Genomic DNA, 10701 nt, shown 5'->3' with positions numbered 1-10701 from the left:
CAGTGCTGTGCTACTTGTGTAACAAACTGTACTTTCACTTTGAGACACTTAATTTCATCATGCTTCCTTTTCAAGATATAAAATAAACTCACTCCGAGGGGAAAAGCAGATACTGTTAGAGTAGGTTATGTTTAGAACAAGGGTTAAGGTAAGGGTTAGATTTAGAATAAGGATTAGGTTTAGAATAAGGGTTAGATTTAGAATAAGGATTAGGTTTAGAATAAGGGTTAGGTTTAGAATATGGGTTAGATTTAGAATAAGGGTTAGGTTTAGAATATGGGTTAGGTTTAGAATAAGGGTTAGGTTTAGAATAAGGGTTAGGTTTAGAATATGGGTTAGATATAGAATAAGGATTAGGTTTAGAATATGGGTTAGATATAGAATAAGAATTAGGTTTAGAATATGGGTTAGATTTAGAATAAGGGTTAGGTTTAGAATAAGGGTTAGATTTAGAATAAGGATTAGGTTTAGAATAAGGGTTAGATTTAGAATAAGGATTAGGTTTAGAATAAGGGTTAGGTTTAGAATAAGGGTTAGGTTTAGAATAAGGGTTAGATTTAGAATAAGGGTTAGGTTTAGAATAAGGGTTAGATTTAGAATAAGGGTTAGGTTTAGAATAAGGGTTAGGTTTAGAATAAGGGTTAGATTTAGAATAAGGGTTAGATTTAGAATAAGGATTAGGTTTAGAATAAGGGTTAGATTTAGAATAAGGATTAGGTTTAGAATAAGGGTTAGGTTTAGAATAAGGGTTAGGTTTAGAATAAGGGTTAGATTTAGAATAAGGGTTAGGTTTAGAATAAGGGTTAGATTTAGAATAAGGGTTAGGTTTAGAATAAGGGTTAGGTTTAGAATAAGGGTTAGATTTAGAATAAGGGTTAGATTTAGAATAAGGGTTAGGTTTAGAATAAGGGTTAGGTTTAGAATAAGGGTTAGGTTTAGAATAAGGGTTAGGTTTAGAATAAGGGTTAGGTTTAGATTAGGGTTAGGTTTAGAATAAGGGTTAGGTTTAGAATAAGGGTTAGGTTTAGAATAAGGATTAGGTTTAGAATAAGGGTTAGGTTTAGAATAAGGGTTAGATATAGAATAAGGGTTAGGTTTAGAATATGGGTTAGGTTTAGATTAGGGTTAGGTTTAGAATAAGGGTTAGGTTTAGAATAAGGGTTAGGTTTAGATTAGGGTTAGGTTTAGAATAAGGGTTAGGTTTAGAATAAGGGTTAGGTTTAGAATAAGGGTTAGATTTAGAATATGGGTTAGGTTTAGAATATGGGTTAGGTTTAGAATAAGGGTTAGGTTTAGAATAAGGGTTAGGTTTAGGGCCTTTGATGGGCACTCCAAGGGGAAAAGAGGATACTGTTAGCCTGGCTGAAACGCAGACCAAATGCCACAGAGAGAGGAGCGAGTCTGGAGGACTTTGAGTTTGGTACCTGCCAGGCTACTTTTAGCGAGACTGTCTCAGCACAAGGCTTGTAAAGAGGGCAGATGGGAAACTAGCACAGACCTGCACAACTAAGAACTGTAGAGAAGTATCATTTTGACAGCATGCATCAATCCATTTTACTGAATAGAAATCAATGTTGGCATACAAGATAACGCAAGAAAAGATTATTTGATTTCGAAAGATCTTATATTGTGTTAAAACACAGTAATTGATAACATACAATGATATTTATGTTATTCTTTTTAATTTGTGTTATTGAGGTATTTTTCTGGCATAGAAGTCAAAAGAGAAAATAAAACAAGGACATTTAACCTTACATCAACATCAATAAAAGTTGCATTTTCTGGTTAAAAATGTAAATATCTTGTAATGCAACATGATCATATATTGAACCATGTATTAATATTCATGCCCATTCTATAAACTGTTGTTTAGATTGAACTACACTGATAGTTAGAAAATGTTGCCTCTTTTGTGAAACTACATGATCCATGTATAATAACAAAAATGACAAAACAAGTCCAATCTCTAAACTGTTGCTGGGCTGTAACTAGGCTGTAATTGGGCTGCAATTGGGCTGTCTCCTGTGTTGACCAGGGCTTGACAGTGAGCTGGGCCTGTCCAAACACCTGTCTGAAGCCCCCTTTATACCTGCCGCTAATGTAGCGGACATGAGTCGATCATGGTCACATGATGAGGTAGCCCCGGCTGCGAACTTCAAAAACAGTGTCTGGTTAAGACATATTGATGCCATAAGTCAGTGGTGCCACCGGTCAATGATTTTAGAAGGCGGGTAATTATGATTTAAATGGTTTCACTGTCCAAATCAGTCTACACTTGAGAGATATCCAGACACAATGTGTGCCTGATTACCTCCAGAGGTGGAAAGGAAGATCTGATCACAAATGGTGTTTTAATCGTTTACACCTGTATAAAAATGGGCACAATCAGAATGTGGAAAACGACATAAAGCTGTCCCAACAGCAGAGTCCCAACAGCAGTCTGAACACCTTACCACTGCTACACATGGCTATCAGCGGAGCCTTGTCTGGTAGCGAAATAGTTCATTCAGCCTCATTTTCTGCATTTTTAAAAAACATAGATGATATGGCTCTTGCTTAAACAAATGTGGTTTCTACTGACAATTGAGATGTACAAACTAGTGCATAAGGGAACGACGAGCGGACAACAGGCAATGCGTAATTTTGATTAAGATATTAATGAGCGAGCTACAGTAGGACCGACGTTGTCAATGTAACTATTTGTTTAGCACTTTTGAAATGTATAGCGACAGAATTCAGAACATGGGCTGTTCTAACAGTATTCTCCCTGTACACCAAGTCAGAACCGTAGGATAAATAACTGGGGCATATAAGCAGACAATGAAATCTCTTACAATATTCGATGATACCACTTCTCTAAAACAGGCTATAGGCTACATGTGCACCACCAAGTCAGAACAGTAGGCGAAATTAAGAAGGGAAAATATTCCAAGTTAATAGGGTGAGGCACATGGGCTACTAACAGCTTACTACACAACATACAATTAGTATTTCTTTCTTAGCTACAGTATACATATCTCCCTGGCATATTACATAATTTATGCAGCAGCATACAAGACATTTTTGGACTCACCTTGTTTTGCTTTGCTCACTTCCTTCCAAACCACTCATTGTTGAATTTGCGATTTTCACATTTTTGTGTAATGTTTATGTCCAGTGGCCGATGAGCACCGATATGTTTTAGCTATAATTTCTCTTCATTATTTATCTTCATATGACAAAGATTGAAAAGGATTTTCCAGTAGATTGTTGACTTGATTCATGATGATGGCTGCTAGCTAAGATTTTGAAAGTATGATAGTGACATGATTAGTCCAATGAAAGCTACTGTACAAATGTGATTTGATGTAGTTTTATCTGTGGCTAATGACCTTGAGCCTTCTTGGATGGACACTTCTAATGTAACTCTATGGCACCACCCAAAGGGCTAGAATTTTCTAAGTCTACCCTTAGACTTTGCGGTGACGTAGTGTCCCCATGAGTGACAGAACACTTAGCCAATCACAGTGCAAAGCTCCGTATTTTCTGCTGGCTTGCCCCCCCCCCACCACAGAAAGCACTGCGCTAGGCTGAAACACCTGCATTTTGGAGCTCACTTACTAAAGAAAACGAGACCATGTTTGTATGCAGCTTCATTAATTGACTCAATTATATATTTTTTTACATTGTTTGCAAACTGATATGTGACACGTATTAATGCCAAAATAACATGCAAAACAGGCAAGCCGCTGCCCCCCCCCCCCAAAAAAAAAGATATACATTTTTTTGTTGATAAAAATGTCGGCAGCCCTGAATGATGGGTCGCCACTGAAACACACACAGATTTGTGTGTGTATGTGTCTGTATGCAGGGAAACACCTTTTCTTCTCAGATGGTCCTGGTGAAATTTGATCATCATTCCAATCTTCTTCTGACATCTAGTGGCTTGTTTGGGTATTGAATTTACATGCGTACTGAACTTACTACTGCTTGTGGAGCCAAGGACAAGAGATATGGAGAAATCAGACAGAAGGAACACTTTGACAAACAGAACACAGAGCCAGACAGAACACTTTGACAAACAGAACACAGAGCCAGACAGAACACTTTGACAAACAGAACACAGAGTCAGACAGAACACTTTGACAAACAGAACACAGAGCCAGACAGAACACTTTGACAAACAGAACACAGAGCCAGACAGAACACTTTGACAAACAGAACACAGAGTCAGACAGAACACTTTGACAAACAGAACACAGAGCCAGACAGAACACTTTGACAAACAAAACACAGAGCCAGACAGAACACTTTGACAAACAGAACACAGAGCCAGACAGAACACTTTGACAAACAGAACACAGAGCCAGACAGAACACTTTGACAAACAGAACACAGAGTCAGACAGAACACTTTGACAAACAGAACACAGAGCCAGACAGAACACTTTGACAAACAGAACACAGAGCCAGACAGAACACTTTGACAAACAGAACACAGAGCCAGACAGAACACTTTGATAAACAGAACACAGAGCCAGACAGAACACTGAAATGATCAAAGAGCCAGATGGAACACTGAACCTAATAAGTAGAACACAGAGAGACAGAGCTGTATTCAGACTGGGTTCATGGTCCATAATCCCTGTCATAAACATACTATAATAATTTATACTTAACAAAATGTAGTCAACAACAACCAAAAAATGTCACATTTTTGAGGGATAATTTTTGCATACCTGAATTGATAGAGACTTTATTGATCACTAAGAAGTAATTCAGTGTCACAGCAGAATAGGCTATGGTAGGAAAATACAGTGCTGTGAAAAATTATTTGCCGCCTTTCTAATTTGCTCTAGTTTTGCATATTTTTGATACTGAATGTTATCAGATCTTCAACCAAAACCTAATATTAGATAAAGGGAAACTGAGTGAACAGTTAACACAACAATTACATACTTATCTCATTTATTTCATAAAAAAAGTTATGCAACACCCAATGCCCCTGTGTGAAAAAGTAATTTCCCCCTTACACTCATTAACTGGTTGTACCACCTTTAGCTGCAATGACTCCAACCAAACACTTCCTGTGGTTGTTGATCAGTCTCTCACATCGCTGTGGAGGAATTCTGGTCCACTCGTCCATGCAGAACTGCTTTAACCCAGCGACATTCGTGGGTTTTCAAGCATGAACTGCTCATTTCAAGTCCTGCCACAACATCTCAATAGGGATTAGGTCTGGACATTGACTAGGCCATTCCAAAACTTGAAAAGTGTTGCTTTTTAGCCATTTTCATGTAGACTTGATTGTGTGTTTTGGATCATTGTCTTGCTTCATTACCCAGCTGCGCTTCAGCTTCAGCTTCAGCTTCAGCTCACAAACGGATGGCCTGACATTCTCCTGTAGAATTCTCTGATACAGAGCAGAATTCATGGTTCCTTCTATTAAGGCAGAATTTATGGTACCTTCTGTCACACTACCACCACCATGCTTGACAATTGGTATGAGGTTCTTAATGTGGAATTTAGTGTTTGGTTTTCGCCAGGCATAATGGCACCCCTGCCATCCAAAAAGTTATACCTTAGACTCATCTGTCCATCCAGGTGCTTCCAGGTGCATTTGGCAAACGAGTCAACTTTTTGGACAAGATGGGTCCCATTATGTCTGGCGAAAACCAAACACTGCATTCCACAGTAAGAAGCTGGGTTTTCAATAACTTTTTAAAATAAATACATAAAATAAGTAGATGTTTTTTTTTATTTTATTTGTAAACTCAGGTTCCCTTTATCTAATATTAGGTTTTGGTTGAAGATCTGATAACATTCAGTATCACAAATATGCAAAAATAGAGAAAATCAGAAAGGGGCAAAACCCATTTCATATCACTGTACCTGATACAACAAAATATAAAATGAAGTGACAAAACTATAAAATACAGTGACAGACATTCATATTTATTTTCCTTTAGGTCATTTAGCAGGCACTCTTATCCAGAGAGACATGCAGTCAGTAAATTCATCTAAGGTAGGTAAGACATCAGTCATTGCAAGTAAAAATGTTTAAAGCAGCTATCAGTGAAGTCAGTGCTAGTACTGTAAGAAAAGACAACTGCGAGTGTTAGTGCAAGAAAAATAAAGTTGAAACATACAGCTATTTGTCACATTGTATAAATGATTGGAGACAGGCAGATGAATTCGTAATAAGGGGGTTTAATACCACACCCAAAATATACAACATGCCATGAAAAGCCGAAGCCCAAAACAAACACGTATACAAAAACACAGGGATGTATCCCAAACAAAAGAGCGAGGTAAAACCTCTAATAAATACACAGGACAAGACCCGTAATAACAAGTGCCTAGAGGACGGTGACGAAGACCTCCGGAACTGGTGCAGGGAATGAGCAGCAGTACCACGGGAATCCGTGACACTATTTTGAGATTTGGATTAAGGCTCAAAAGATTATACAGTGTAAAATTTTTCAGAGCAAAAAAAAAACTATTTTTATTTAGTTTCTATTCTATTTTAAATTCGTTGTACCCAAAAGACTGTAAAAACACCAGGAAATCAGCTCCAGGTGATTTTAATTTAAGAAATCTGTTCCCAAGTATTCCCACGCATAATAGAGAGAAACATGATCGTAAACAAATGTAAGCTAGGTTTGAAATTACTATGTTTTAGTCGAACATTATATCTATTTGGGTTTCTTGCAGTCAATTTGCAGTCTACAATTATTTGTGATTATGTTCCGGCCACCCGGACCATCCACTCAACAAGAAAATTGTCTCGCTGCTGAATCTAGTTGATGATCCCTGGTGTAAAGAGTAAGATTAAAAAAACAACATTGTCTACAATGTCCTTCCACCATAACACCAGGGGGTGTCAAGCTTCAACCACAAAGTTGTTCTGATCAGGTTATTTACCTATCCTGAGCTGGTTGTGTTCAGTTAGTACACCTGTGTAGTAGAGATTGTTATACATAAGCCTTTCACAGTCAAGTCCCCTTCCCTGAGACCTGGGGGCCTAACCAAGACAGTTAAACATTTACAATGCTGCAGACAGATCATGTACAGTAAAAGATAAAACATAATTCACTTGTCATGTTAAGTGAGGAATATTGTCCTTTCTGAAGAGTATATTTTGTCAAATGCTTCACCCCTCTGAATGCATGTCCGAAGTTAACCGTCTCAAGTTAACCCCTCTTCTTAGAAATTGACAGGCTCTTCGTCCGGTAGACAGCACAGATAACTTCAAACTTATAACTGCAGCGTTGTACTGGTGAGAGTGCATGATGTCCTGTCCTAGGTGATGTTGGAACACATTATTACACACCAACCAGCTCTGGCTCTTCCAGATCTTTCCACAGTTTGTTTCTCTCAGGTAGAGCTAATAAATGCAGGTACTACCTAGGGTTGCAAAGCTACCGGTAAATTCATAAAGAATCCCAAATTTTCTTGATTTTTGGTAATTGACAATTAATCAATGGTAATCTATAGTAACTTCAGTAATTTTTACTTGAATAAAAAAATATTCATATATAGTTAACATTTTGTATATGTGTCTATATTGTCCATGAGTTTCTAGTTGATAGATTATATGGTTCAAGATAAAATAGCAGGTTGATGTTTATTGTCATGAATCTTGCCCTCGGGACATAATTTAGAGATTTCCGCTAGATGGGCCAGCTGCAAAGTCAAAATTGGCTATTGTAAAAATGTATGACAATTGTTTTATTTTTTAGCTTTTTGGTCTTAATTTAAGGTTATGGTTAAGCATTAGGGTTAGCAGTGTGGTTAAGGTTAGGTTTAAAATGTGATTTTATGACTTTGTGGCTGTGCCATCTAGTGACCACTGCAGACCTGCCTCCAGAACAAGATTCAAGGTGAAAAACGCTAACCTACGAGAAAATAGCATAATTAATAAAAAATGCATCTAATCAACAATGGAATAATTTTTTATAAAATATTTTCCAGCTTTGTCATTCTATTTTTTATTTTAAATAATCTTATTTGTGCTTATGAAGGCATTATAAAGGCTTTTTGAAGCCTTTATAAGCTGAACATCATTTAAAGCGGGATCAATTATTTTATATATTTTACATTTGATGAGGCCGCAGAGAGGGCCAGAGATAATTACAGACAATCACAGACACCTGTAATAATCTGAAGTGCTCAAGAAGGCCACTAGATGTCATCTGATCAAATGAAAGTTACCAACATTCTGGTAGATTACTGGTAAACTTTCAAAGTTACCAGTAATATACCCTCCCTTTGCAACCTTAGTAATGCCATACATTAAGTAAAATGAAATTGATGAGAGAGCAAGATAAATGTGTGTCCGCATGTTGTGTGCAGACGTTGTTTGGTACACATTAGGCCTTGCTCAGTCACGTCACCTTGCCTGAGACCTGGGGGCCTATTTACAACAGTTACACAGGTCCTCCACCAACAAAATGTCTGATTCTCTCAGAGCTAGGTAGAAGTACTCTTGGGCGCGAGTTCCTTTCCGCACAACCATGTTGAGCAAGGCTCGATTCTGTTGGGACTTGGTGGGTTTAATTTCCACAATCTCAATCTCCTCTTGACTCAGAACTCCTCGAACATGGAGACGCGTAAGTATGGGCGGCAAGAGTCCCAGTCGGTTCACCAACTCCATCCTGTGTTTAGTGATAAAGGCTTGACCAGTGAGGATAGAAGGGTTGGCTGAAGAGGCTACAGGGGTGAAATCAAGAAGAGGGGCAACAACATAAAATGTTTTTTTTCTTCTATTTTTATTGTTGAATAAAAAATATGTGGAGGCTTGTTCTGCCTCTACCAGAATAACTGAGATTTAAAATAATTTTTGCAAACTTACCAATACAGGACCGTTGAGTCATTTCATATGGCCTATCTATCCTGATATTCTTCTTACTTATTTCTTCCGTACAATAAGACTTCCTGTTCAACTCTTTATATCGTTTTAGTAAATTTTCAGTTCTTAATGTTCCAATGGTTTTCTTTGACTCTTCAGCTGTCTTCGCTTTTTCCAACTCTGCTTTAGTTCTCCTCAGCTGTTCTTCCAACTCTGCTTTAGTTCTCCTCAACTCTCCTTCAGTTCTCCTCAACTCTTCTTCAGTTCTCCTCAACTCTCCTTCAGTGCTCTTTAACTCTTCTTCAGCTGTCCTCAACTCTTTTTCCAACTGTGCTTTAGTTCTACTCAACTCTTCGATCAGGATGTCCTTATTGATTGCTTCGTATCGCAGGCGTTGTGGATCGTTGTCCTCGTCTGCCTGTGTCTGATTATCTGTTTTGACTTTGGGACTTTTCAATATAAGCCTTTACTTCTTGCAGTTCTTTATTCTTCTGTTTAATGGTCTTCTGCAGTTTTTCTATCTCCCTCTCACAGGATTCCAAGTCTCTCTTAATCTTACAACTACTCATCTTTTCCTCAAGTCTTGCAATCTTTTTTTCAAGGTTTGTTATTAGATTTGTCTTCTTCTCCACTATCTTCTCCAACGTGCCCATGAACCTCTCTTCCACCTGAAAATTCTCATGTCTGTTTTCAGATATCATTTACTCTAATTGCTTGAACAGCTTTGAATTCTGAACCTTACGTGACTTTTTGTCGGATAGAACACAATACCTTCCTTCACATTTCTCTATTAAGCATTCAAGATTATAGTCAGTAATGTATCTCTCAATAGTTAGATGCAATTTGTCCAATTCTTCCTCATTTGTGAACAGCACCACTGTATTATTCAATGCTCTTACGATAAATGTATCTTTACATGTGCTCCTCTCTCCTTCCTCATTCATGAAAATAGATAGAGTCGGTTTTAGAGAGTCTTTACAACCGATTCTAATAACCAAGAGGATAGCGTTAGGTCCATCTGCAAATGAGGACCGGACAGATTCTATAATTTGCTGTTTTATCTCATCCTTACTTGAATGTCCAGACCAACCTGCAGTGCGGATCAAAGTAATTTTACGACTGCCTAGCTTAGTCTCTTTCTTCACAGGCTGTTTTCATGTTGGTGGCAACTAAGTAAAGAAACCTACCACTTGATCCACATCCCATTTAAGCCACTGCAATGTAGGACTCCCAATGAATTCAAAACCACTGTGTTAATGTTTGGCTGCAGTTTCTACTGGTATTTGAATTGATGACAATGGTAACCTGGTTCTTGTCCATGTTATGTTAATCCTGGGAGAGAATAGAAATAATTATTGACAGTTAGTCAAGAAAGCTTTAGAATTATAGTCAGTCATCTCCTCGGTGCCTTTATACGTGATACAGCACCAAACCAACCTTATGCTGAAATATTCCCCACAGCAGTTAAATGTTGTTGCATAATCATTAACCACGTTGACATGCACACAGTATTCTGGATAGTAGCTCATATCCTGCTTAAGGTCTTATTGGGGATAAGCTGTTTACATGCACCTTTGGTATCCCACTCATGTGTATCCCTGTAACCATGAATAAACAGAATATTCCTCATTTAAGTTCATATGGGTTAAATGGAACATAAATCTGGACACTGACTGTAGGCCTATAACCGCTCACATGAAGCATAATATAATATTAACTCCTGCAGAATTATGCATTTCTTGCAGTGAAATTATACAACAAATGTTAATTTTGTCTTGGGAACAGGAGTGGAGAAATATGGTTGATTTCTTTCAGCATCTCTTGACAAAATGCTAATGCTCATGTAACATGTTATCTTTGACTCTGTTAGGT

The sequence above is a fragment of the Salmo trutta genome, chromosome 5 (genome assembly GCF_901001165.1).
Source record: "Salmo trutta chromosome 5, fSalTru1.1, whole genome shotgun sequence".
In the NCBI taxonomy this organism is placed as follows: domain Eukaryota; kingdom Metazoa; phylum Chordata; class Actinopteri; order Salmoniformes; family Salmonidae; genus Salmo; species Salmo trutta.
Note: the sequence above shows the minus strand (reverse complement) of the source record.